We start from the raw sequence: 25,003 nt of genomic DNA, 5'->3' as shown, positions 1-25,003 counted from the left end.
GCGTATGCGTTTTTTCCTGAATATATTCAGGAAAAAACGCATATGCCCTTTTTGGCCAAGTGCATCATTGTGGACGTTCTGCCTCTTTTCCTATGCTTTCAATGCAATTCCAGTCTACCTCCTGAAATCGGTTTCCTGCAATTCTGCCCCGCTTTCAAGTCCTCTTGGCAGCCTTACTTCAGTATATTTTTGGACGATAGCTGTCATTTATAACTCTGCAGGTTTGTGAATTACAGTGCCCCTGAGCTCCTTTCTTCAACTCGCTTTCTTGTGAGCTGGCCGCAACACCGCAGGATGGCTTCAGGCCCTAATCTGGTTCCGGCACGGCACACTGAGCCTTTGGTTAATTCCTCTTCCTGGTGGGAAATGAGAGTTAAATTTGCCCGTCCAGACACCTCCAGCTAGTCTCTCATTGATTCTCGCTATTCCTGTTCATCTTCCGCAGAAATTGCAAACTGGGCCAAACAGGAGGTTAAAGGGACTGACTCTCCAAGTCGGGAGAGTGTTAGTAAAGTGTCTGGAATGTTGCACCCGAGTACCAGGGTACGAAAACTGAGACATATTTGAACACGTCTCCCGATCACATGGTTGATCGTACTCTAGGTTCCACATGCATGTTTTAGCTGAAGGAAGAATACCTTAAACCTGGGTAGTTGAAACCCGTGGAATGGGTACCATGCAATATGACTTCAAAGGGTCTTCGTTTGCTCACCGAACCTCTCTAATCCTATCACTGCTGCGTTTATGCCCCTGTACACACGCATGATGCTCTTTCGGAGACATAGCAATCCATAGGTTTTAAGATACTTACTAGTCAGGTACATTCTTAGGCGTTTAATATGCGGTGTTGAGTCCATTTCGTTGAGCAAGGAGTAGCTCTTGTCTATTCCATATTTGGCTTAAGGAACTTTATCTGTGCTCATTTCAATCTCTGGTTTTATGCAGCACCCCAACTCACCTTTACCCTTAAGCAAGCATAAGTTGGTTTTCTAAATTTGAGACCCTGTTCTGTTCTGTAATTCAGTTCCTGTGTAGCCAAGTTTACATTCCGTGTATTACTGATATCTTATGATGTTTCTTTTTCTTTGTGACTTATTTCAGTTAGAATCGTCATACCTGAATCCACTCATTGTGCTGTTAAGGGCCTGATGACATAGATTTCATTGCTGAGTGATATTGCTTTGTAAGTAAATACCACAAGTTCTTTATCCATTTTTCACTTTCTGCGATGTTGAACTTGTACTGTAAACGAGGTTCTTGTAAACAGAGGCGTCCCAAACTTTGGGGTGGCTGTGTCTTTTTGATTTTAATTTCCCTAAGCTATAGGACCATAAGTGGAAGTGCCCTAGGCTCTGTTGCTTTGTTTTTTAGATGTTTCAGGAAACACCATACACTTCTCCCGAGTGTCTTTTGGCAATTTACATCCCGCCCATCAGCATAACAAGGCTCCCAGTTCTCCATGGCCTGTCCTGCCTTTCTGGATTTTACACTTTTTTCAGATGGCCCTTTTGACCGGGGGGAAGTGAGAGTTCATTGTAGTGCAGATTTCCTTTGCAAGGTTGCTTGGTTGGCCAAAAAGGGCGTATGCGTTTTTTCCTGAATATATTCAAGAAGAAACGCATACGCCCTTTTTGGCCAAGTGCATCATTGTGGACGTTCTGCCTCTTTTCCTATGCTTTCAATGCAATTCCAGTCTACCTCCTGAAATCGGTTTCCTGCAATTCTGCCCCGCTTTCAAGTCCTCTTGGCAGCCTTACTTCAGTATATTTTTGGACGATAGCTGTCATTTATAACTCTGCAGGTTTGTGCATTACAGTGCCCCTGAGCTCCTTTCTTCAACTCGCTTTCTTGTGAGCTGGCCCCAACACAACAGGATTGCTTCAGGCCCTAATCTGGTTCCGGCACGGCACACTGAGTCTTTGGTTAATTCCTCTTCCTGGTGGGAAATTAGAGTTAAATTTGCCCGTCCTGACACCTCAAGCTAGTCTCTCATTGGTTCTCCCTATTCCTGTTCATCTTCCGCAGAAATTGCAAACTGGGCCAACAGCAGTTTAAAGGCACTGACTCTCCAAGTCGGGAGAGTGTTAGTAAAGCATCTGGAATGTTGAACCCGAGTACCAGGGGACCAAAACTGAGACATATTTGAACACGTCTCCCGATCACACAGTTGATCATACTCTGGGTTCCACATGCATGTTTTAGCTGAAGGAAGAATACCTTTAACATGGAGAGTTGAGACCCTTGGAATGGGTACCATGCAATATGACTTCAAAGGGTCTTCATTTGCTCACCAAACCTCTCCAATCCTATCACTGCTGCGTTTATGCCCCTGCACACACGCTTGATTTTCTTTCGGACACATAGCAATCCATAGGTTTTAAGATACTTACTAGTCAGGTACATTCTTAGGCGTTTAATATGGGGTGTTGAGTCCATTTCGTTGAGCAAGGAGTAGCTCTTGTCTATTCCATATTTGGCTTAAGGAACTTTATCTGTGCTCATTTCAATCTCTGGTTTTATGCAGCACCCCAACTCACCTTTCCCCTTAAGCAAGCATAAGTTGGTTTTCTAAATTTGAGACCCTGTTCTGTTTTGGAATTCAGTTCCTGTGTAGCCAAGTTTACATTCCGTGTATTAGTGATATCTTATGATGTTTCTTTTTCTGTGTGACTTATTTCAGTTAGAATCATCGTACCTGAATCCACTCATTATGCTGCTACGGGCCTGATGACATAGATTTCATTGCTGTGTGATACTGCATTGTACGTAAGTACCACAAGTTCTTTATCCATTTTTCACTTTCTGTGATATTGAACTTGTACAGTAAACGAGGTTCTTGTAAACAGAGGCGTCCCAAACTTTGGGGTGGCTGTGTCTTTTTGATTTTAATTTCCCTAATCTATAGGACCATAAGTGGAAGTGCCCTAGGCTCTGTTGCTTTGTTTTTTAGATGTTTCAGGAAACACCATACACTTCTCCCGAGTGTCTGTTGGCAATTTACATCCCGCCCATCAGCATAACAAGGCTCCCAGTTCTCCATGGCCTGTCCTGCCTTTCTGGATTTTACACTTTTTTCAGATGGCCCTTTTGACCGGGGGGAAGTGAGATTTCATTGTAGTGCAGATTTCCTTTTCAAGCTTGCTTGGTTGGCCAAAAAGGGCGTATGCGTTTTTTCCTGAATATATTCAGGAAAAAACGCATACGCCCTTTTTGGCCAAGTGCATCATTGTGGACGTTCTGCCTCTTTTCCTATGCTTTCAATGCAATTCCAGTCTACCTCCTGAAATCGGTTTCCTGCAATTCTGCCCCGCTTTCAAGTCCTCTTGGCAGCCTTACTTCAGTATATTTTTGGACGATAGCTGTCATTTATAACTCTGCAGGTTTGTGAATTACAGTGCCCCTGAGCTCCTTTCTTCAACTCGCTTTCTTGTGAGCTGGCCGCAACACCGCAGGATGGCTTCAGGCCCTAATCTGGTTCCGGCACGGCACGCTGAGCCTTTGGTTAATTCCTCTTCCTGGTGGGAAATGAGAGTTAAATTTGCCCGTCCAGACACCTCCAGCTACGCTCTCATTGGTTCTCGCTATTCCTGTTCATCTTCCGCAGAAATTGCAAACTGGGCCAAACAGGAGGTTAAAGGGACTGACTCTCCAAGTCGGGAGAGTGTTAGTAAAGTGTCTGGAATGTTGCACCTGAGTACCAGGGTACGAAAACTGAGACATATTTGAACACGTCTCCCGATCACATGGTTGATCATACTCTAGGTTCCACATGCATGTTTTAGCTGAAGGAAGAATACCTTAAACCTGGGTAGTTTAAACCCGTGGAATGGGTACCATGCAATATGACTTCAAAGGGTCTTCATTTGCTCACCGAACCTCTCCAATCCTATCACTGCTGCGTTTATGCCCCTGTACACATGCTTGATTCTCTTTCGGAGACATAGCAATCCATAGGTTTTAAGATACTTACTAGTCAGGTACATTCTTAGGCGTTTAATATGCGGTGTTGAGTCCATTTCGTTGAGCAAGGAGTAGCTCTTGTCTATTCCATATTTGGCTTAAGGAACTTTATCTGTGCTCATTTCAACCTCTGGTTTTATGCAGCACCCCAACTCACCTTTCCCCTTAAGCAAGCATAAGTTGGTTTTCTAAATTTGAGACCCTGTTCTGTTCTGTAATTCAGTTCCTCTGTAGCCAAGTTTACATTCCGTGTATTACTGATATCTTATGATGTTTCTTTTTCTGTGTGACATATTTCAGTTAGAATCATCATACCTGAAACCACTCATTATGCTGCTACGGGCCTGATGACATAGATTTCATTGCTGAGTGATACTGCATTGTACGTATGTACCACAAGTTCTTTATCCATTTTTCACTTTCTGTGATATTGAACTTGTGCGGTAAATGAGGTTCTTGTAAACAGAGGCATCCCAAACCTTGGGGTGACTGTGTCTTCTTGATTTTAATTTCCCTAAGCTATAGGACCATAAGTGGAAGTGCCCTAGGCTCTGTTGCTTTGTTTTTTAGATGTTTCAGGAAACACCATACACTTCTCCCTAGTGTCTGTTGGCAATTTACATCCCGCCCATCAGCATAACAAGGCTCCCAGTTCTCCATGGCCTGTCCTGCCTTTCTGGATTTTACACTTTTTTCAGATGGCCCTTTTGACCGGGGGGAAGTGAGACTTCATTGTAGTGCAGATTTCCTTTGCAAGCTTGCTTGGTTGGCCAAAAAGGGCGTATGCGTTTTTTCCTGAATATATTCAGGAAAAAACGCATATGCCCTTTTGGGCCAAGTGCATCATTGTGAACGTTCTGCCTCTTTTCCTATGCTTTCAATGCAATTCCAGTCTACCTCCTGAAATCGGTTTCCTGCAATTCTGCCCCGATTTCAAGTCCTCTTGGCAGCCTTACTTCAGTATATTTTTGGACGATAGCTGTCATTTATAACTCTGCATGTTTGTGAATTACAGTGCCCCTGAGCTCCTTTCTTCAACTCGCTTTCTTTTGAGCTGGCCGAAACACCGCATGATGGCTTCAGGCCCTAATCTGGTTCCGGCACAGCACGCTGAACCTTTGGTTAATTCCTCTTCCTGGTGGGAAATGAGAGTTAAATTTGCCCGACCAGACACCTCCAGCTAGTCTCTCATTGGTTCTCCCTATTCCTGTTCATCTTCCGCAGAAATTGCAAACTGGGCCAAACAGGAGGTTAAAGGGACTGACTCTCCAAGTCGGGAGAGTGTTAGTAAAGCGTCTGGAATGTTGCACCTGAGTACCAGGGTACGAAAACTGAGACATATTTGAACACGTCTCCCGATCACATGGTTGATCATACTCTAGGTTCCACATGCATGTTTTAGCTGAAGGAAGAATACCTTAAACCTGGGTAGTTGAAACCCGTGGAATGGGTACCATGCAATATGACTTCAAAGGGTCTTCATTTGCTCACCGAACCTCTCCAATCCTATCACTGCTGCGTTTATGCCCCTGTACACATGCTTGATTCTCTTTCGGAGACATAGTAATCCATAGGTTTTAAGATACTTACTAGTCAGGTACATTCTTAGGCGTTTAATATGCGGTGTTGAGTCCATTTCGTTGAGCAAGGAGTAGCTCTTGTCTATTCCATATTTGGCTTAAGGAACTTTATCTGTGCTCATTTCAATCTCTGGTTTTATGCAGCACCCCAACTCACCTTTCCCCTTAAGCAAGCATAAGTTGGTTTTCTAAATTTGAGACCCTGTTCTGTTCTGTAATTCAGTTCCTCTGTAGCCAAGTTTACATTCCGTGTATTACTGATATCTTATGATGTTTCTTTTTCTGTGTGACTTATTTCAGTTAGAATCATCATACCTGAATCCACTCATTATGCTGCTACGGGCCTGATGACATAGATTTCATTGCTGAGTGATACTGCATTGTACGTATGTACCACAAGTTCTTTATCTATTTTTCACTTTCTGTGATATTGAACTTGTGCGGTAAATGAGGTTCTTGTAAACAGAGGCATCCCAAACCTTGGGGTGGCTGTGTCTTTTTGATTTTAATTTCCCTAAGCTATAGGACCATAAGTGGAAGTGCCCTAGGCTCTGTTGCTTTGTTTTTTAGATGTTTCAGGAAACACCATACACTTCTCCCGAGTGTCTTTTGGCAATTTACATCCCGCCCATCAGCATAACAAGGCTCCCAGTTCTCCATGGCCTGTCCTGCCTTTCTGGATTTTACACTTTTTTCAGATGGCCCTTTTGACCGGGGGGAAGTGAGACTTCATTGTAGTGCAGATTTCCTTTGCAAGCTTGCTTGGTTGGCCAAAAAGGGCGTATGCGTTTTTTCCTGAATATATTCAGGAAAAAACGCATACGCCCTTTTTGGCCAAGTGCATCATTGTGAACGTTCTGCCTCTTTTCCTATGCTTTCAATGCAATTCCAGTCTACCTCCTGAAATCGGTTTCCTGCAATTCTGCCCCGATTTCAAGTCCTCTTGGCAGCCTTACTTCAGTATATTTTTGGACGATAGCTGTCATTTATAACTCTGCATGTTTGTGAATTACAGTGCCCCTGAGCTCCTTTCTTCAACTCGCTTTCTTTTGAGCTGGCCGCAACACCGCATGATGGCTTCAGGCCCTAATCTGGTTCCGGCACAGCACGCTGAACCTTTGGTTAATTCCTCTTCCTGGTGGGAAATGAGAGTTAAATTTGCCCGACCAGACACCTCCAGCTAGTCTCTCATTGGTTCTCCCTATTCCTGTTCATCTTCCGCAGAAATTGCAAACTGGGCCAAACAGGAGGTTAAAGGGACTGACTCTCCAAGTCGGGAGAGTGTTAGTAAAGCGTCTGGAATGTTGCACCTGAGTACCAGGGTACGAAAACTGAGACATATTTGAACACGTCTCCCGATCACATGGTTGATCATACTCTAGGTTCCACATGCATGTTTTAGCTGAAGGAAGAATACCTTAAACCTGGGTAGTTGAAACCCGTGGAATGGGTACCATGCAATATGACTTCAAAGGGTCTTCATTTGCTCACCGAACCTCTCCAATCCTATCACTGCTGCGTTTATGCCCCTGTACACATGCTTGATTCTCTTTCGGATACATAGCAATCCATAGGTTTTAAGATACTTACTAGTCAGGTACATTCTTAAGCGTTTAATATGCGGTGTTGAGTCCATTTCGTTGAGCAAGGAGTAGCTCTTGTCTATTCCATATTTGGCTTAAGGAACTTTATCTGTGCCCATTTCAATCTCTGGTTTTTTGCAGCACCCCAACTCACCTTTCCCCTTAAGCAAGCATAAGTTGGTTTTCTAAATTTGAGACCCTGTTCTGTTCTGTAATTCAGTTCCTGTGTAGCCAAGTTTACATTCCGTGTATTACTGATATCTTATGATGTTTCTTTTTCTGTGTGACTTATTTCAGTTAGAATCATCATACCTGAATCCACTCATTATGCTGCTACGGGCCTGATGACATAGATTACATTGCTGAGTGATACTGCATTGTACGTAAGTACCACAAGTTCTTTATCCATTTTTCACTTTCTGTGATATTGAACTTGGACTGTAAACGAGGTTCTTGTAAACAGAGGCGTCCCAAACTTTGGGGTGGCTGTGTCTTTTTGATTTTAATTTCCCTAAGCTATAGGACCATAAGTGGAAGTGCCCTAGGCTCTGTTGCTTTGTTTTTTAGATGTTTCAGGAAACACCATACACTTCTCCCGAGTGTCTGTTGGCACTTTACATCCCGCCCATCAGCATAACAAGGCTCCCAGTTCTGCATGGCCTGTCCTGCCTTTCTGGATTTTACACTTTTTTCAGATGGCCCTTTTGACCGGGGGGAAGTGAGACTTCATTGTAGTGCAGATTTCCTTTGCAAGTTTGCTTGGTTGGCCAAAAAGTGCGTATGAATTTTTTCCTGAATATATTCAGGAAAAAACGCTTACGCCCTTTTTGGCCAAGGGCATAATTTTGGACGTTCTGCCTCTTTTCCTATGCTTTCAATGCAATTCCAGTCTACCTCCTGAAATCGGTTTCCTGCAATTCTGCCCCGCTTTCAAGTCCTCTTGGCAGCCTTACTTCAGTATATTTTTGGACGATAGCTGTCATTTATAACTCTGAAGGTTTGTGAATTACTGTGACCCTGAGCTCCTTTCTTCAACTCGCTTTCTTGTGACCTGGCCGCAACACCGCAGGATGGCTTCAGGCCCTAATCTGGTTCCGGCACGGCACGCTGAGCCTTTGGTTAATTCCTCTTCCTGGTGGGAAATGAGAGTTAAATTTGCCCGTCCAGACACCTCCAGCTAGTCTCTCATTGGTTCTCGCTATTCCTGTTCATCTTCCGCAGAAATTGCAAACTGGGCCAAACAGGAGGTTAAAGGGACTGACTCTCAAAGTCGGGAGAGTGTTGGTAAAGCGTCTGGAATGTTGCACCCGAGTACCAGGGTACGAAAACTGAGACATATTTGAACACGTCTCCCGATCACATGGTTGATCATACTCTAGGTTCCACATGCATGTTTTAGCTGAAGGAAGAATACCTTAAACCTGGGTAGTTGAAACCCGTGGAATGGGTACCATGCAATGTGACTTCAAAGGGTCTTCATTTGCTCACCGAATCTCTCCAATCCTATCACTGCTGCGTTTATGCCCCTGTACACATGCTTGATTCTCTTTCGGAGACATAGCAATCCATAGGTTTTAAGATACTTACTAGTCAGGTACATTCTTAGGCGTTTAATATGCGGTGTTGAGTCCATTTCGTTGAACAAGGAGTAGCTCTTGACTATTCCATATTTGGCTTAAGGAACATTATCTGTGCTCATTTCAATCTCTGGTTTTATGCAGCACCCCAACTCACCTTTACCCTTAAGCAAGCATAAGTTGGTTTTCTAAATTTGAGACCCTGTTCTGTTCTGTAATTCAGTTCCTGTGTAGCCAAGTTTACATTCCGTGTATTACTGATATCTTATGATGTTTTTTTTTCTGTGTGACTTATTTCAGTTAGAATCATCATACCTGAATCCACTCATTGTGCTGCTAAGGGCCTGATGACATAGATTTCATTGCTGAGTGATATTGCTTTGTAAGTAAATACCACAACTTCTTTATCCATTTTTCACTTTCTGCGATGTTGAACTTGTACTGTAAACGAGGTTCTTGTAAACAGAGGCGTCCCAAACTTTGGGGTGGCTGTGTCTTTTTGATTTTAATTTCCCTAAGCTATAGGACCATAAGTGGAAGTGCCCTAGGCTCTGTTGCTTTGTGTTTTAGTTGTTTCAGGAAACACCATACACTTCTCCCGAGTGTCTGTTGGCAATTTACATCCCGCCCATCAGCATAACAAGGCTCCCAGTTCTCCATGGCCTGTCCTGCCTTTCTGGATTTTACACTTTTTTCAGATGGCCCTTTTGACCGGGGGGAAGTGAGACTTCATTGTAGTGCAGATTTCCTTTGCAAGCTTGCTTGTTTGGCCAAAAAGTGCGTATGCGTTTTTTCCTGAATTCAGGAAAAAACGCATACGCCCTTTTTGGCCAAGTGCATCATTGTGGACGTTCTGTCTCTTTTCCTATGCTTTCAATGCAATTCCAGTCTACCTCCTGAAATCGGTTTCCTGCAATTCTGCCCCGCTTTCAAGTCCTCTTGGCAGCCTTACTTCAGTATATTTTTGGACGATAGCTGTCATTTATAACTCTGCAGGTGTGTGCATTACAGTGCCCCTGAGCTCCTTTCTTCAACTCGCTTTCTTTTGAGCTGGCCGCAACACCGCAGGATGGCTTCAGGCCCTAATCTGGTTCCGGCACGGCACGCTGAGCCTTTGGTTAATTCCTCTTCCTGGTGGGAAATGAGAGTTAAATTTGCCCGTCCAGACACCTCCAGCTAGTGTCTCATTGGTTCTCGCTATTCCTGTTCATCTTCCGCAGAAATTGCAAACTGGGCCAAACAGGAGGTTAAAGGCGCTGACTCTCCTGGTGGGGAGAGTGTTAGTAAAGTGTCTGGAATGTTGCACCCGAGTACCAGGGGAGGAAAACTGAGACATATTTGAACACGTCTCCCGTTCACATGGTTGATCATACTCTAGGTTCCACATGCATGTTTTAGCTGAAGGAAGAATACCTTAAACCTGGAGAGTTGAGACCCGTGTAATGGATACCATGCAATATGACTTCAAAGGGTCTTCATTTGCTCACCGAACCTCTCCAATCCTATCACTGCTGCGTTTATGCCCCTGTACACACGCTTGATTCTCTTTTGGAGACATAGCAATCCATAGGTTTTAAGATACTTACTAGTCAGGTTCATTCTTAGGCGTTTAATATGCGGTGTTGAGTCCATTTCATTGAACAAGGAGTAGCTCTTGACTATTCCATATTTGGCTTAAGGAACATTATCTGTGCTCATTTCAATCTCTGGTTTTATGCAGCACCCCAACTCACCTTTACCCTTAAGCAAGCATAAGTTGGTTTTCTAAATTTGAGACCCTGTTCTGTTCTGTAATTCAGTTCCTGTGTAGCCAAGTTTACATTCCGTGTATTACTGATATCTTATGATGTTTTTTTTTCTGTGTGACTTATTTCAGTTAGAATCATCATACCTGAATCCACTCATTGTGCTGCTAAGGGCCTGATGACATAGATTTCATTGCTGAGTGATATTGCTTTGTAAGTAAATACCACAACTTCTTTATCCATTTTTCACTTTCTGCGATGTTGAACTTGTACTGTAAACGAGGTTCTTGTAAACAGAGGCATCCCAAACTTTGGGGTGGCTGTGTCTTTTTGATTTTAATTTCACTAAGCTATAGGACCATAAGTGGAAGTGCCCTAGGCTCTGTTGCTTTGTTTTTTAGATGTTTCAGGAAACACCATACACTTCTCCCGAGTGTCTGTTGGCACTTTACATCCCGCCCATCAGCATAACAAGGCTCCCAGTTCTCCATGGCCTGTCCTGCCTTTCTGGATTTTACACTTTTTTCAGATGGCCCTTTTGACCGGGGGGAAGTGAGACTTCATTGTAGTGCAGATTTCTTTGCAAGGTTGCTTGGTTGGCCAAAAAGGGCGTATGCGTTTTTTCCTGAATATATTCAGGAAAAAACGCATACGCCCTTTTTGGCCAAGTGCATCATTGTGGACGTTCTGCCTCTTTTCCTATGCTTTCAATGAAATTCCAGTCTACCTCCTGAAATCGGTTTCCTGCAATTCTGCCCCGCTTTCAAGTCCTCTTGGCAGCCTTACTTCAGTATATTTTTGGACGATAGCTGTCATTTATAACTCTGCAGGTTTGTGAATTACAGTGCCCCTGAGCTCCTTTCTTCAACTCGCTTTCTTTTGAGCTGGCCGCAACACCGCAGGATGGCTTCAGGCCCTAATCTGGTTCCGGCACGGCACGCTGAGCCTTTGGTTAATTCCTCTTCCTGGTGGGAAATGAGAGTTAAATTTGCCCTTCCAGACACCTCCAGCTAGTCTCTCATTGGTTCTCGCTATTCCTGTTCATCTTCCGCAGAAATTGCAAACTGGGCCAAACAGGAGGTTAAAGGCGCTAACTCTCAAAGTCGGGAGAGTGTTGGTAAAGCGTCTGGAATGTTGCACCCGAGTACCAGGGGAGGAAAACTGAGACATATTTGAACACGTCTCCCGTTCACACGGATGATCATACTCTGGGTTCCACATGCATGTTTTAGCTGAAGGAAGAATACCTTAAACCTGGAGAGTTGAGACCCGTGTAATGGGTACCATGCAATATGACTTCAAAGGGTCTTCATTTGCTCACCGAACCTCTCCAATCCTATCACTGCTGCGTTTATGCCCCTGTACACACGCTTGATTCTCTTTTGGAGACATAGCAATCCATAGGTTTTAAGATACTTACTAGTCAGGTACATTCTTAGGCGTTTAATATGCGGTGTTGAGTCCATTTCGTTGAACAAGGAGTAGCTCTTGACTATTCCATATTTGGCTTAAGGAACATTATCTGTGCTCATTTCAATCTCTGGTTTTATGCAGCACCCCAACTCACCTTTCCCCTTAAGCAAGCATAAGTTGGTTTTCTAAATTTGAGACCCTGTTCTGTTCTGTAATTCAGTTCCTGTGTAGCCAAGTTTACATTCCGTGTATTACTGATATCTTATGATGTTTCTTTTTCTGTGTGACTTATTTCAGTTAGAATCATCATACCTGAATCCACTCATTGTGCTGCTAAGGGCCTGATGACATAGATTTCATTGCTGAGTGATATTGCTTTGTAAGTAAATACCACAACTTTTTTATCCATTTTTCACTTTCTGCGATGTTGAACTTGTACTGTAAACGAGGTTCTTGTAAACAGAGGCGTCCCAAACTTTGGGGTGGCTGTGTCTTTTTGATTTTAATTTCCCTAAGCTATAGGACCATAAGTGGAAGTGCCCTAGGCTCTGTTGCTTTGTGTTTTAGATGTTTCAGGAAACACCATACACTTCTCCCGAGTGTCTGTTGGCAATTTACATCCCGCCCATCAGCATAACAAGGCTCCCAGTTCTCCATGGCCTGTCCTGCCTTTCTGGATTTTACACTTTTTTCAGATGGCCCTTTTGACCGGGGGGAAGTGAGACTTCATTGTAATGCAGACTTCCTTTGCAAGCTTGCTTGGTTGGCCAAAAAGGGCGTATGCGTTTTTTCCTGAATATATTCAGGAAAAAACGCATATGCCCTTTTTGGCCAAGTGCATCATTGTGGACGTTCTGCCTCTTTTCCTATGCTTTCAATGCAATTCCAGTCTACCTCCTGAAATCGGTTTCCTGCAATTCTGCCCCGCTTTCAAGTCCTCTTGGCAGCCTTACTTCAGTATATTTTTGGACGATAGCTGTCATTTATAACTCTGCAGGTTTGTGAATTACAGTGCCCCTGAGCTCCTTTCTTCAACTCGCTTTCTTGTGAGCTGGCCACAACACCGCAGGATGGCTTCAGGCCCTAATCTGGTTCCGGCACGGCACGCTGAGCCTTTGGTTATTTCCTCTTCCTGGTGGGAAATGAGAGTTAAATTTGCCCGTCCAGACACCTCCAGCTAGTCTCTCATTGGTTCTCGCTATTCCTGTTCATCTTCCGCAGAAATTGCAAACTGGGCCAAACAGGAGGTTAAAGGCACTGACTCTCCAAGTGGGGAGAGTGTTAGTAAAGCGTCTGGAATGTTGCACCCGAGTACCAGGGGAGGAAAACTGAGACATATTTGAACACGTCTCCCATTCACACGGTTGATCATACTCTGGGTTCCACATGCATGTTTTAGCTGAAGGAAGAATACCTTAAACCTGGAGAGTTGAGACCCGTGGAATGGGTACCATGCAATATGACTTCAAAGGGTCTTCATTTGCTCACCGAACCTCTCCAATCCTATCACTGCTGCGTTTATGCCCCTGTACACATGCTTGATTCTCTTTTGGAGACATAGCAATCCATAGGTTTTAAGATACTTACTAGTCAGGTACATTCTTAGGCGTTTAATATGGGGTGTTGAGTCCATTTCGTTGAGCAAGGAGTAGCTCTTGTCTATTCCATATTTGGCTTAAGGAACTTTATCTGTGCCCATTTCAATCTCTGGTTTTTTGCAGCACCCCAACTCAACTTTCCCCTTAAGCAAGCATAAGTTGGTTTTCTAAATTTGAGACCCTGTTCTGTTTTGGAATTCAGTTCCTGTGTAGCCAAGTTTACATTCCGTGTGTTAGTGATATCTTATGATGTTTCTTTTTCTGTGTGACTTATTTCAGTTAGAATCATCGTACCTGAATCCACTCATTATGCTGCTACGGGCCTGATGACATAGATTTCATTGCTGAGTGATACTGCATTGTACGTAAGTATCACAAGTTCTTTATCCATTTTTCACTTTCTGTGATATTGAACTTGTACAGTAAACGAGGTTCTTGTAACCAGAGGCGTCCCAAACTTTTAGGTGGCTGTGTCTTTTTGATTTTAATTTCCCTAAGCTATAGGACCATAAGTTGAAGTGCCCTAGGCTCTGTTGCTTTGTTTTTTAGATGTTTCAGGAAACACCATACACTTCTCCCGAGTGTCTGTTGGCAATTTACATCCCGCCCATCAGCATAACAAGGCTCCCAGTTCTCCATGGCCTGTCCTGCCTTTCTGGATTTTACACTTTTTTCAGATGGCCCTTTTGACCGGGGGGAAGTGAGACTTCATTGTAGTGCAGACTTCCTTTGCAAGCTTGCTTGGTTGGCCAAAAAGGGCGTATGCGTTTTTTCCTGAATATATTCAGGAAAAAACGCATGTGCCCTTTTTGGCCAAGTGCATTATTGTGGACGTTCTGCTCTTTTCCTATGCTTTCAATGCAATTCCAGTCTACCTCCTGAAATCGGTTTCCTGCAATTCTGCCCCGCTTTCAAGTCCTCTTGGCAGCCTTACTTCAGTATATTTTTGGACGATAGCTGTCATTTATAACTCTGCAGGTTTGTGAATTACAGTGCCCCTGAGCTCCTTTCTTCAACTCGCTTTCTTGTGAGCCGGCCGCAACACCGCAGGATGGCTTCAGGCCCTAATCTGGTTCCGGCACGGCACGCTGAGCCTTTGGTTATCTCCTCTTCCTGGTGGCAAATGAGAGTTAAATTTGCCCGTCCAGACACCTCCAGCTAGTGTCTCATTGGTTCTCGCTATTCCTGTTCATCTTCCGCAGAAATTGCAAACTGGGCCAAACAGGAGGTTAAATGCGCTGACTCTCCAAGTGGGGAGAGTGTTAGTAAAGCATCTGGAATGTTGCACCCGAGTACCAGGGTACAAAAACTGAGACATATTTGAACACGTCTCCCGTTCACATGGTTGATCATACTCTGGGTTCCACATGCATGTTTTAGCTGAAGGAAGAATACCTTAAACCTGGATAGTTGAGACCCGTGGAATGGGTACCATGCAATATGACTTCAAAGGGTCTTCATTTGCTCACCGAACCTCTCCAATCCTATCACTGCTGCGTTTATGCCCCTGTACACATGCTTGATTCTCTTTCGGAGACATAGCAATCCATAGGTTTTAAGATACTTACTAGTCAGGTACATTCTTAGGCGTTTAATATGCGGTGTTGAGTCCATTTCGTTGAGCAAGGAGTAGCTCTTGTCTATTCCATATTTGGCTTAAGGAACTTTATCTGTGCTCATTTCAATCTCTGGTTTTATGCAGCACCCAACTCACCTTTCCCCTTAAGCAAGCATAAGTTGGTTTTCTAAATTTGAGACCCTGTTATGTTCTGTAATTCAGTTCCTTTGTAGCCAAGTTTACATTCCGTGTATTACTGATATCTTATGATGTTTCTTTTTCTGTGTGACTTATTTCAGTTAGAATCATCATACCTGAATCCACTCATTGTGCTGCTAAGGACCTGATGACATAGATTTCATTGCTGAGTGATATTGCTTTGTAAGTAAATACCACAACTTTTTTATCCATTTTTCACTTTCTGCGATGTTGAACTTGTACTGTAAACGAGGTTCTTGTAAACAGAGGCGTCCCAAACTTTGGGGTGGCTGTGTCTTTTTGATTTTAATTTCCCTAAGCTATAGGACCATAAGTGGAAGTGCCCTAGGCTCTGTTGCTTTGTGTTTTAGATGTTTCAGGAAACACCATACACTTCTCCCGAGTGTCTGTTGGCAATTTACATCCCGCCCATCAGCATAACAAGGCTCCCAGTTCTCCATGGCCTGTCCTGCCTTTCTGGATTTTACACTTTTTTCAGATGGCCCTTTTGACCGGGGGGAAGTGAGACTTCATTGTAGTGCAGATTTCCTTTGCAAGCTTGCTTGGTTGGCCAAAAAGGGCGTATGCGTTTTTTCCTGAATATATTCAGGAAAAAACGCATACGCCCTTTTTGGCCAAGTGCATCATTGTGGACGTTCTGCCTCTTTTCCTATGCTTTCAATGCAATTCCAGTCTACCTCCTGAAATCGGTTTCCTGCAATTCTGCCCCGCTTTCAAGTCCTCTTGGCAGCCGTACTTCAGTATATTTTTGGACGATAGCTGTCATTTATAACTCTGCAGGTGTGTGCATTACAGTGCCCCTGAGCTCCTTTCTTCAACTCGCTTTCTTGTGAGCTGGCCGCAACACCGCAGGATGGCTTCAGGCCCTAATCTGGTTCCGGCACGGCACACTGAGCCTTTGGTTATCTCCTCTTCCTGGTGGGAAATGAGAGTTAAATTTGCCCGTCCAGACACCTCCAGCTAGTGTCTCATTGTTTCTCCCTATTCCTGTTCATCTTCCGCAGAAATTGCAAACTGGGCCAAACAGGAGGTTAAAGGCGCTGACTCTCCAAGTGGGGAGAGTGTTAGTAAAGCGTCTGGAATGTTGCACCCGAGTACCAGGGGAGGAAAACTGAGACATATTTGAACACGTCTCCTGTTCACACGGTTGATCATACTCTGGGTTCCACATGCATGTTTTAGCTGAAGGAAGAATACGTTAAACCTGGAGAGTTGAGACCCGTGGAATGGGTACCATGCAATATGACTTCAAAGGGTCTTCATTTGCTCACTGAACCTCTCCAATCCTATCACTGCTGCGTTTATGCCCCTGTACACATGCTTGATTCTCTTTTGGAGACATAGCAATCCATAGGTTTTAAGATACATACTAGTCAGGTACATTCTTAGGCGTTTAATATGGGGTGCTGAGTCCATTTCGTTGAGCAAGGAGTAGCTCTTGTCTATTCCATATTTGGCTTAAGGAACTTTATCTGTGCCCATTTCAATCTCTGGTTTTTTGCAGCACCCCAACTCAACTTTCCCCTTAAGCAAGCATAAGTTGGTTTTCTAAATTTGAGACCCTGTTCTGTTTTGGAATTCAGTTCCTGTGTAGCCAAGTTTACATTCCGTGTGTTAGTGATATCTTATGATGTTTCTTTTTCTGTGTGACTTATTTCAGTTAGAATCATCGTACCTGAATCCACTCATTATGCTGCTACGGGCCTGATGACATAGATTTCATTGCTGAGTGATACTGCATTGTACGTAAGTATCACAAGTTCTTTATCCATTTTTCACTTTCTGTGATATTGAACTTGTACAGTAAACGAGGTTCTTGTAACCAGAGGCGTCCCAAACTTTTAGGTGGCTGTGTCTTTTTGATTTTCATTTCCCTAAGCTATAGGACCATAAGTTGAAGTGCCCTAGGCTCTGTTGCTTTGTTTTTTAGATGTTTCAGGAAACACCATACACTTCTCCCGAGTGTCTGTTGGCAATTTACATCCCGCCCATCAGCATAACAAGGCTCCCAGTTCTCCATGGCCTGTCCTGCCTTTCTGGATTTTACACTTTTTTCAGATGGCCCTTTTGACCGGGGGGAAGTGAGACTTCATTGTAGTGCAGACTTCCTTTGCAAGCTTGCTTGGTTGGCCAAAAAGGGCGTATGCGTTTTTTCCTGAATATATTCAGGAAAAAACGCATGTGCCCTTTTTGGCCAAGTGCATCATTGTGGACGTTCTGCTCTTTTCCTATGCTTTCAATGCAATTCCAGTCTACCTCCTGAAATCGGTTTCCTGCAATTCTGCCCCGCTTTCAAGTCCTCTTGGCAGCCTTACTTCAGTATATTTTTGGACGATAGCTGTCATTTATAACTCTGCAGGTTTGTGAATTACAGTGCCCCTGAGCTCCTTTCTTCAACTCGCTTTCTTGTGAGCTGGCCGCAACACCGCAGGATGGCTTCAGGCCCTAATCTGGTTCCGGCACGGCACGCTGAGCCTTTGGTTATCTCCTCTTCCTGGTGGGAAATGAGAGTTAAATTTGCCCGTCCAGACACCTCCAGCTAGTGTCTCATTGGTTCTCACTATTCCTGTTCATCTTCTGCAGAAATTGCAAACTGGGCCAAACAGGAGGTTAAAGGCGCTGACTCTCCAAGTGGGGAGAGTGTTAGTAAAGCATCTGGAATGTTGCACCTGAGTACCAGGGTACGAAAACTGAGACATATTTGAACACGTCTCCCGTTCACATGGTTGATCATACTCTGGGTTCCACATGCATGTTTTAGCTGAAGGAAGAATACCTTAAACCTGGATAGTTGAGACCCGTGGAATGTGTACCATGCAATATGACTTCAAAGGGTCTTCATTTGCTCACCGAACCTCTCCAATCCTATCACTGCTGCGTTTATGCCCCTGTACACATGCTTGATTCTCTTTTGGAGACATAGCAATCCATAGGTTTTAAGATACTTACTAGTCAGGTACATTCTTAGGCGTTTAATATGCGGTGTTGAGTCCATTTCGTTGAGCAAGGAGTAGCTCTTGTCTATTCCATATTTGGCTTAAGGAACTTTATCTGTGCTCATTTCAATCTCTGGTTTTATGCAGCACCCAACTCACCTTTCCCCTTAAGCAAGCATAAGTTGGTTTTCTAAATTTGAGACCCTGTTCTGTTCTGTAATTCAGTTCCTGTGTAGCCAAGTTTACATTCCGTGTATTACTGATATCTTATGATGTTTCTTTTTCTGTGTGACTTATTTCAGTTAGAATCATCATACCTGAATCCACTCATAGTGCTGCTAAGGGCCTGATGACATAGATTTCATTGCTGAGTGATATTGCTTTGTAAGTAAATACCACAACTTCTTTATCCATTTTTCACTTTCTGCGATGTTGAACTTGTACTGTAAACGAGGTTCTTGTAAACAGAGGCGTCCCAAACTTTGGGGTGGCTGTGTCTTTTTGATTTTAATTTCCCTAAGCTATAGGACCATAAGTGGAAGTGCCCTAGGCTCTGTTGCTTTGTTTTTTAGATGTTTCAGGAAACACCATACACTTCTCCCGAGTGTCTGTTGGCAATTTACATCCCGCCCATCAGCATAACAAGGCTCCCAGTTCTCCATGGCCTGTCCTGCCTTTCTGGATTTTACACTTTTTTCAGATGGCCCTTTTGACCGGGGGGAAGTGAGACTTCATTGTAGTGCAGATTTCCTTTGCAAGCTTGCTTGGTTGGCCAAAAAGGGCGTATGCGTTTTTTCCTGAATATATTCAGGAAAAAACGCATACGCCCTTTTTGGCCAAGTGCATCATTGTGGACGTTCTGCCTCTTTTTCTATGCTTTCAATGCAATTCCAGTCTACCTCCTGAAATCGGTTTCCTGCAATTCTGCCCCGCTTTCAAGTCCTCTTGGCAGCCTTACTTCAGTATATTTTTGGACGATAGCTGTCATTTATAACTCTGCAGGTTTGTGAATTACAGTGCCCCTGAGCTCCTTTATTCAACTCGCTTTCTTTTGAGCTGGCCGCAACACCGCAGGATGGCTTCAGGCCCTAATCTGGTTCCGGCACGGCACGCTGAGCCTTTGGTTATTTCCTCTTCCTGGTGGGAAATGAGAGTTAAATTTGCCCGTCCAGACACCTCCAGCTAGTCTCTCACTGGTTCTCGCTATTCCTGTTCATCTTCCGCAGAAATTGCAAACTGGGCCAAACAGGAGGTTAAAGGCGCTGACTCTCCAAGTGGGGAGAGTGTTAGTAAAGCGTCTGGAATGTTGCACCCGAGTACCAGGGGAGGAAAACTGAGACATATTTGAACACGTCTCCCGTTCACACGGTTGATCATACTCTGGGTTCCACATGCATGTTTTTGCTGAAGGAAGAATACCTTAAACCTGGAGAGTTGAGACCCGTGGAATGGGTACCATGCAATATGACTTCAAATGGTCTTCATTTGCTCAGCGAACCGCTCCAATCCTATCACTGCTGCGTTTATGCCCCTGTACACACGTTTGATTCTCTTTTGGAGACATAGCAATCCATAGGTTTTAAGATACTTACTAGTCAGGTACATTCTTAGGCGTTTAATATGGGGTGTTGAGTCCATTTCGTTGAGCAAGGAGTAGCTCTTTTCTATTCCATATTTGGCTTAAGGAACTTTATCTGTGCTCATTTCAATCTCTGGTTTTATGCAGCACCCCAACTCACCTTTCCCCTTAAGCAAGCATAAGTTGGTTTTCTAAATTTGAGACCCTGTTCTGTTTTGGAATTCAGTTCCTGTGTAGCCAAGTTTACATTCCATGTATTAGTGATATCTTATGATGTTTCTTTTTCTGTGTGACTTATTTCAGTTAGAATCATCGTACCTGAATCCACTCATTATGCTGCTATGGGCCTGATGACATAGATTTCATTGCTGATTGATACTGCATTGTACGTAAGTACCACAAGTTCTTTATCCATTTTTCACTTTCTGTGATACTGAACTTGTACGGTAAACGAGGTTCTTGTAAACAAAGGCGTCCCAAACTTTGGGGTGGCTGTGTCTTTTTGATTTTAATTTCCCTAAGCTATAGGACCATAAGTGGAAGTGCCCTAGGCTCTGTTGCTGTGTTTTTTAGATGTTTCAGGAAACACCATACACTTCTCCCGAGTGTCTGTTGGCAATTTACATCCCGCCCATCAGCATAACAAGGCTCCCAGTTCTCCATGGCCTGTTCTCCCTTTCTGGATTTTACACTTTTTTCAGATGGCCCTTTTGACCGGGGGGAAGTGAGACTTCATTGTAGTGCAGATTTCCTTTGCAAGTTTGCTTGGTTGTCCAAAAAGTGTGTATGCGTTTTTTCCTGAATATATTCATGAAAAAACGCATACCCCCTTTTTGGCCAAGTGCATCTTTGTGGACGTTCTGCCTCCTTTCCTATGCTTTCAATGCAATTCCAGTCTACCTCCTGAAATCGGTTTCCTGCAATTCTGCCCCGCTTTCAAGTCCTCTTGGCAGCCTTACTTCAGTATATTTTTGGACGATAGCTGTCATTTATAACTCTGCAGGTTTGTGAATTACAGTGCCCCTGAGCTCCTTTCTTCAACTCGCTTTCTTGTGATCTGGCCGCTACACCGCAGGATGGCTTCAGGCCCTAATATGGTTCCGGCACGGCACGCTGAGCCTTTGGTTATTTCCTCTTCCTGGTGGGAAATGAGAGTTAAATTTGCCCGTCCAGACACCTCCAGCTAGTCTCTCATTGGTTCTCCCTATTCCTGTTCATCTTCCGCAGAAATTGCAAACTGGGCCAAACAGGAGGTTAAAGGGACTGACTCTCCAAGTCGGGAGAGTGTTAGTAAAGCGTCTGGAATGTTGCACCCGAGTACCAGGGGAGGAAAACTGAGACATATTTGAACACATCTCCCGTTCAAACGGTTGATCATACTCTTGGTTCCACATGCATGTTTTAGCTGAAGGAAGAATACCTTAAACCTGGAGAGTTGAGACCCGTGGAATGGGTACCATGCAATATGACTTCAAAGGGTCTTCATTTGCTCACCGAACCTCTCCAATCCTATCACTGCTGCGTTTATGCCCCTGTACACATGCTTGATTCTCTTTCGGAGACATAGCAATCCATAGGTTTTAAGATACTTACTAGTCAGGTACATTCTTAGGCGTTTAATATGCTGTGTTGAGTCCATTTCGTTGAGCAAGGAGTAGCTCTTGTCTATTCCATATTTGGCTTAAGGAACTTTATCTGTGCTCATTTCAATCTCTGGTTTTATGCAGCACCCCAACTCACCTTTCCCCTTAAGCAAGCATAAGTTGGTTTTCTAAATTTGAGACCCTGTTCTGTTCTGTAATTCAGTTCCTGTGTAGCCAAGTTTACATTCCGTGTATTACTGATATCTTATGATGTTTCTTTTTCTGTGTGACTTATTTCAGTTAGAATCATCATACCTGAATCCACTCATTGTGCTGCTAAGGGCCTGATGACATAGATTTCATTGCTGAGTGATATTGCTTTGTAAGTAAATACCACAACTTCTTTATCCATTTTTCACTTTCTGTGATGTTGAACTTGTACTGTAAACGAGGTTCTTGTAAACAGAGCCGTTCCATACTTTGGGGTGGCTGTGTCTTTTTGATTTTAATTTCCCTAAGCTATAGGACCATAAGTGGAAGTGCCCTAGGCTCTGTTGCTTTGTTTTTTAGATGTTTCAGGAAACACCATACACTTCTCCGGAGTGTCTCTTGGCAATTTACATCCCGCCCATCAGCATAACTAGGCTCCCAGTTCTCCATGGCCTGTCCTGCCTTTCTGGATTTTACACGTTTTTCAGATGGCGCTTTTGACCGGGGGGAAGTGAGACTTCATTGTAGTGCAGATTTCCTTTGCAAGCTTGCTTGGTTGGCCAAAAAGGGCGTATGCGTTTTTTCCTGAATATATTCAGGAAAAAACGCATACGCACTTTTTGGCCAAGTGCATCATTGTGGACGTTCTGCCTCTTTTCCTATGCTTTCAATGCAATTCCAGTCTACCTCCTGAAATCGGTTTCCTGCAATTCTGCCCCGCTTTCAAGTCCTCTTGGCAGCCTTACTTCGGTATATTTTTGGACGATAGCTGTCATTTATAACTCTGCAGGTTTGTGCATTACAGTGCCCCTGAGCTCCTTTCTTCAACTCGCTTTCTTGTGAGCTGGCCGCAACACCGCAGGATGGCTTCAGGCCCTAATCTGGTTCCGGCACGGCACGCTGAGCCTTTGGTTATTTCCTCTTCCTGGTGGGAAATGAGAGTTAAATTTGCCCGTCCAGACACCTCCAGCTAGTCTCTCATTGGTTCTCGCTATTCCTGTTCATCTTGCGCAGAAATTGCAAACTGGGCCAAACAGGAGGTTAAAGGCGCTGACTCTCCAAGTGGGGAGAGTGTTAGTAAAGCGTCTGGAATGTTGCACCCGAGTACCAGGGGAGGAAAACTGAGACATATTTGAACACGTCTCCCGTTCACACGGTTGATCATACTCTGGGTTCCACATGCATGTTTTTGCTGAAGGAAGAATACCTTAAACCTGGAGAGTTGAGACCCGTGGAATGGGTACCATGCAATATGACTTCAAAGGGTCTTCATTTGCTCATCGAACCTCTCCAATCCTTTCACTGCTGCGTTTATGCCCCTGTACACACGCTTGATTCTCTTTTGGAGACATAGCAATCCATAGGTTTTAAGATACTTACTAGTCAGGTACATTCTTAGGCGTTTAATATGGGGTGTTGAGTCCATTTCGTTGAGCAAGGAGTAGCTCTTTTCTATTCCATATTTGGCTTAAGGAACTTTATCTGTGCTCATTTCAATCTCTGGTTTTATGCAGCACCCCAACTCACCTTTCCCCTTAAGCAAGCATAAGTTGGTTTTCTAAATTTGAGACCCTGTTCTGTTTTGGAATTCAGTTCCTGTGTAGCCAAGTTTACATTCCATGTATTACTGATATCTTATGATGTTTCTTTTTCTGTATGACTTATTTCATTTAGAATCATCGTACCTGAATCAACTCATTATGCTGCTACGGGCCTGATGACATAGATTTCATTGCTGAGTGATACTGCATTGTACATAAGTACCACAAGTTCTTTATCCATTTTTCACTTTCTGTGATACTGAACTTGTACGGTAAACGAGGTTCTTGTAAACAGAGGCGTCCCAAACTTTGGGGTGGCTGTGTCTTTTTTATTTTAATTTCCCTAAGCTATAGGACCATAAGTGGAAGTGCCCTAGGCTCTGTTGCTTTGTTTTTTAGATGTTTCAGGAAACACCATACACTTCTCCCGAGTGTCTGTTGGCAATTTACATCCCGCCCATCAGCATAACAAGGCTCCCAGTTCTCCATGGCCTGTCCTGCCTTTCTGGATTTTACACTTTTTTCAGATGGCCCTTTTGACCGGGGGGAAGTGAGACTTCATTGTAGTGCAGATTTCCTTTGCAAGCTTGCTTGGTTGGCCAAAAAGGGCGTATGCGTTTTTTCCTGAATATATTCAGGAAAAAACGCATACGCCCTTTTTGGCCAAGTGCATCATTGTGGACGTTCTGCCTCTTTTCCTATGCTTTCAATGCAATTCCAGTCTACCTCCTGAAATCGGTTTCCTGCAATTCTGCCCCGCTTTCAAGTCCTCTTGGCAGCCTTACTTCAGTATATTTTTGGACGATAGCTGTCATTTATAACTCTGCAGGTTTGTGAATTACAGTGCCCCTGAGCTCCTTTCTTCAACTCGCTTTCTTGTGAGCTGGCCGCAACACCGCAGGATGGCTTCAGGCCCTAATCTGGTTCCGGCACGGCACAGTGAGCCTTTGGTTATTTCCTCTTCCTGGTGGGAAATGAGAGTTAAATTTGCCCGTCCAGACACCTCCAGCTAGTCTCTCATTGGTTCTCCCTATTCCTGTTCATCTTCCGCAGAAATTGCAAACTGGGCCAAACAGGAGGTTAAAGGCGCTGACTCTCCAAGTGGGGAGAGTGTTAGTAAAGCGTCTGGAATGTTGCACCCGAGTACCAGGGGAGGAAAACTGAGACATATTTCAACACGTCTCCCGTTCACACGGTTGATCATACTCTGGGTTCCACATGCATGTTTTAGCTGAAGGAAGAATACCTTAAACCTGGGTAGTTGAAACCCGTGGAATGGGTACCATGCAATATGACTTCAAAGGGTCTTCATTTGCTCACCGAACCTCTCCAATCCTATCACTGCTGCGTTTATGCCCCTGTACACATGCTTGATTCTCTTTCGGAGACATAGCAATCCATAGGTTTTAAGATACTTACTAGTCAGGTACATTCTTAGGCGTTTAATATGCGGTGTTGAGTCCATTTCATTGAGCAAGGAGTAGCTCTTGTCTATTCCATATTTGGCTTAAGGAACTTTATCTGTGCTCATTTCAATCTCTGGTTTTATGCAGCACCCCAACTCACCTTTCCCCTTAAGCAAGCATAAGTTGGTTTTCTAAATTTGAGACCCTGTTCTGTTCTGTAATTCAGTTCCTGTGTAGCCAAGTTTACATTCCGTGTATTACTGATATCTTATGATGTTTCTTTTTCTGTGTGACTTATTTCAGTTAGAATCATCATACCTGAATCCACTCATTGTGCTGCTAAGGGCCTGATGACATAGATTTCATTGCTGAGTGATATTGCTTTGTAAGTAAATACCACAACTTCTTTATCCATTTTTCACTTTCTGCGATGTTGAACTTGTACTGTAAACTAGGTTGTTGTAAACAGAGCCATTCCATACTTTGGGGTGGCTGTTTCTTTTTGATTTTAATTT

This window comes from Pseudorca crassidens, unplaced genomic scaffold (genome assembly GCF_039906515.1).
Source record: "Pseudorca crassidens isolate mPseCra1 unplaced genomic scaffold, mPseCra1.hap1 Scaffold_63, whole genome shotgun sequence".
Classification (NCBI taxonomy): domain Eukaryota; kingdom Metazoa; phylum Chordata; class Mammalia; order Artiodactyla; family Delphinidae; genus Pseudorca; species Pseudorca crassidens.
The sequence above is the reverse complement of the archived record's forward strand: the minus strand, read 5'-3'. Positions refer to the sequence as shown.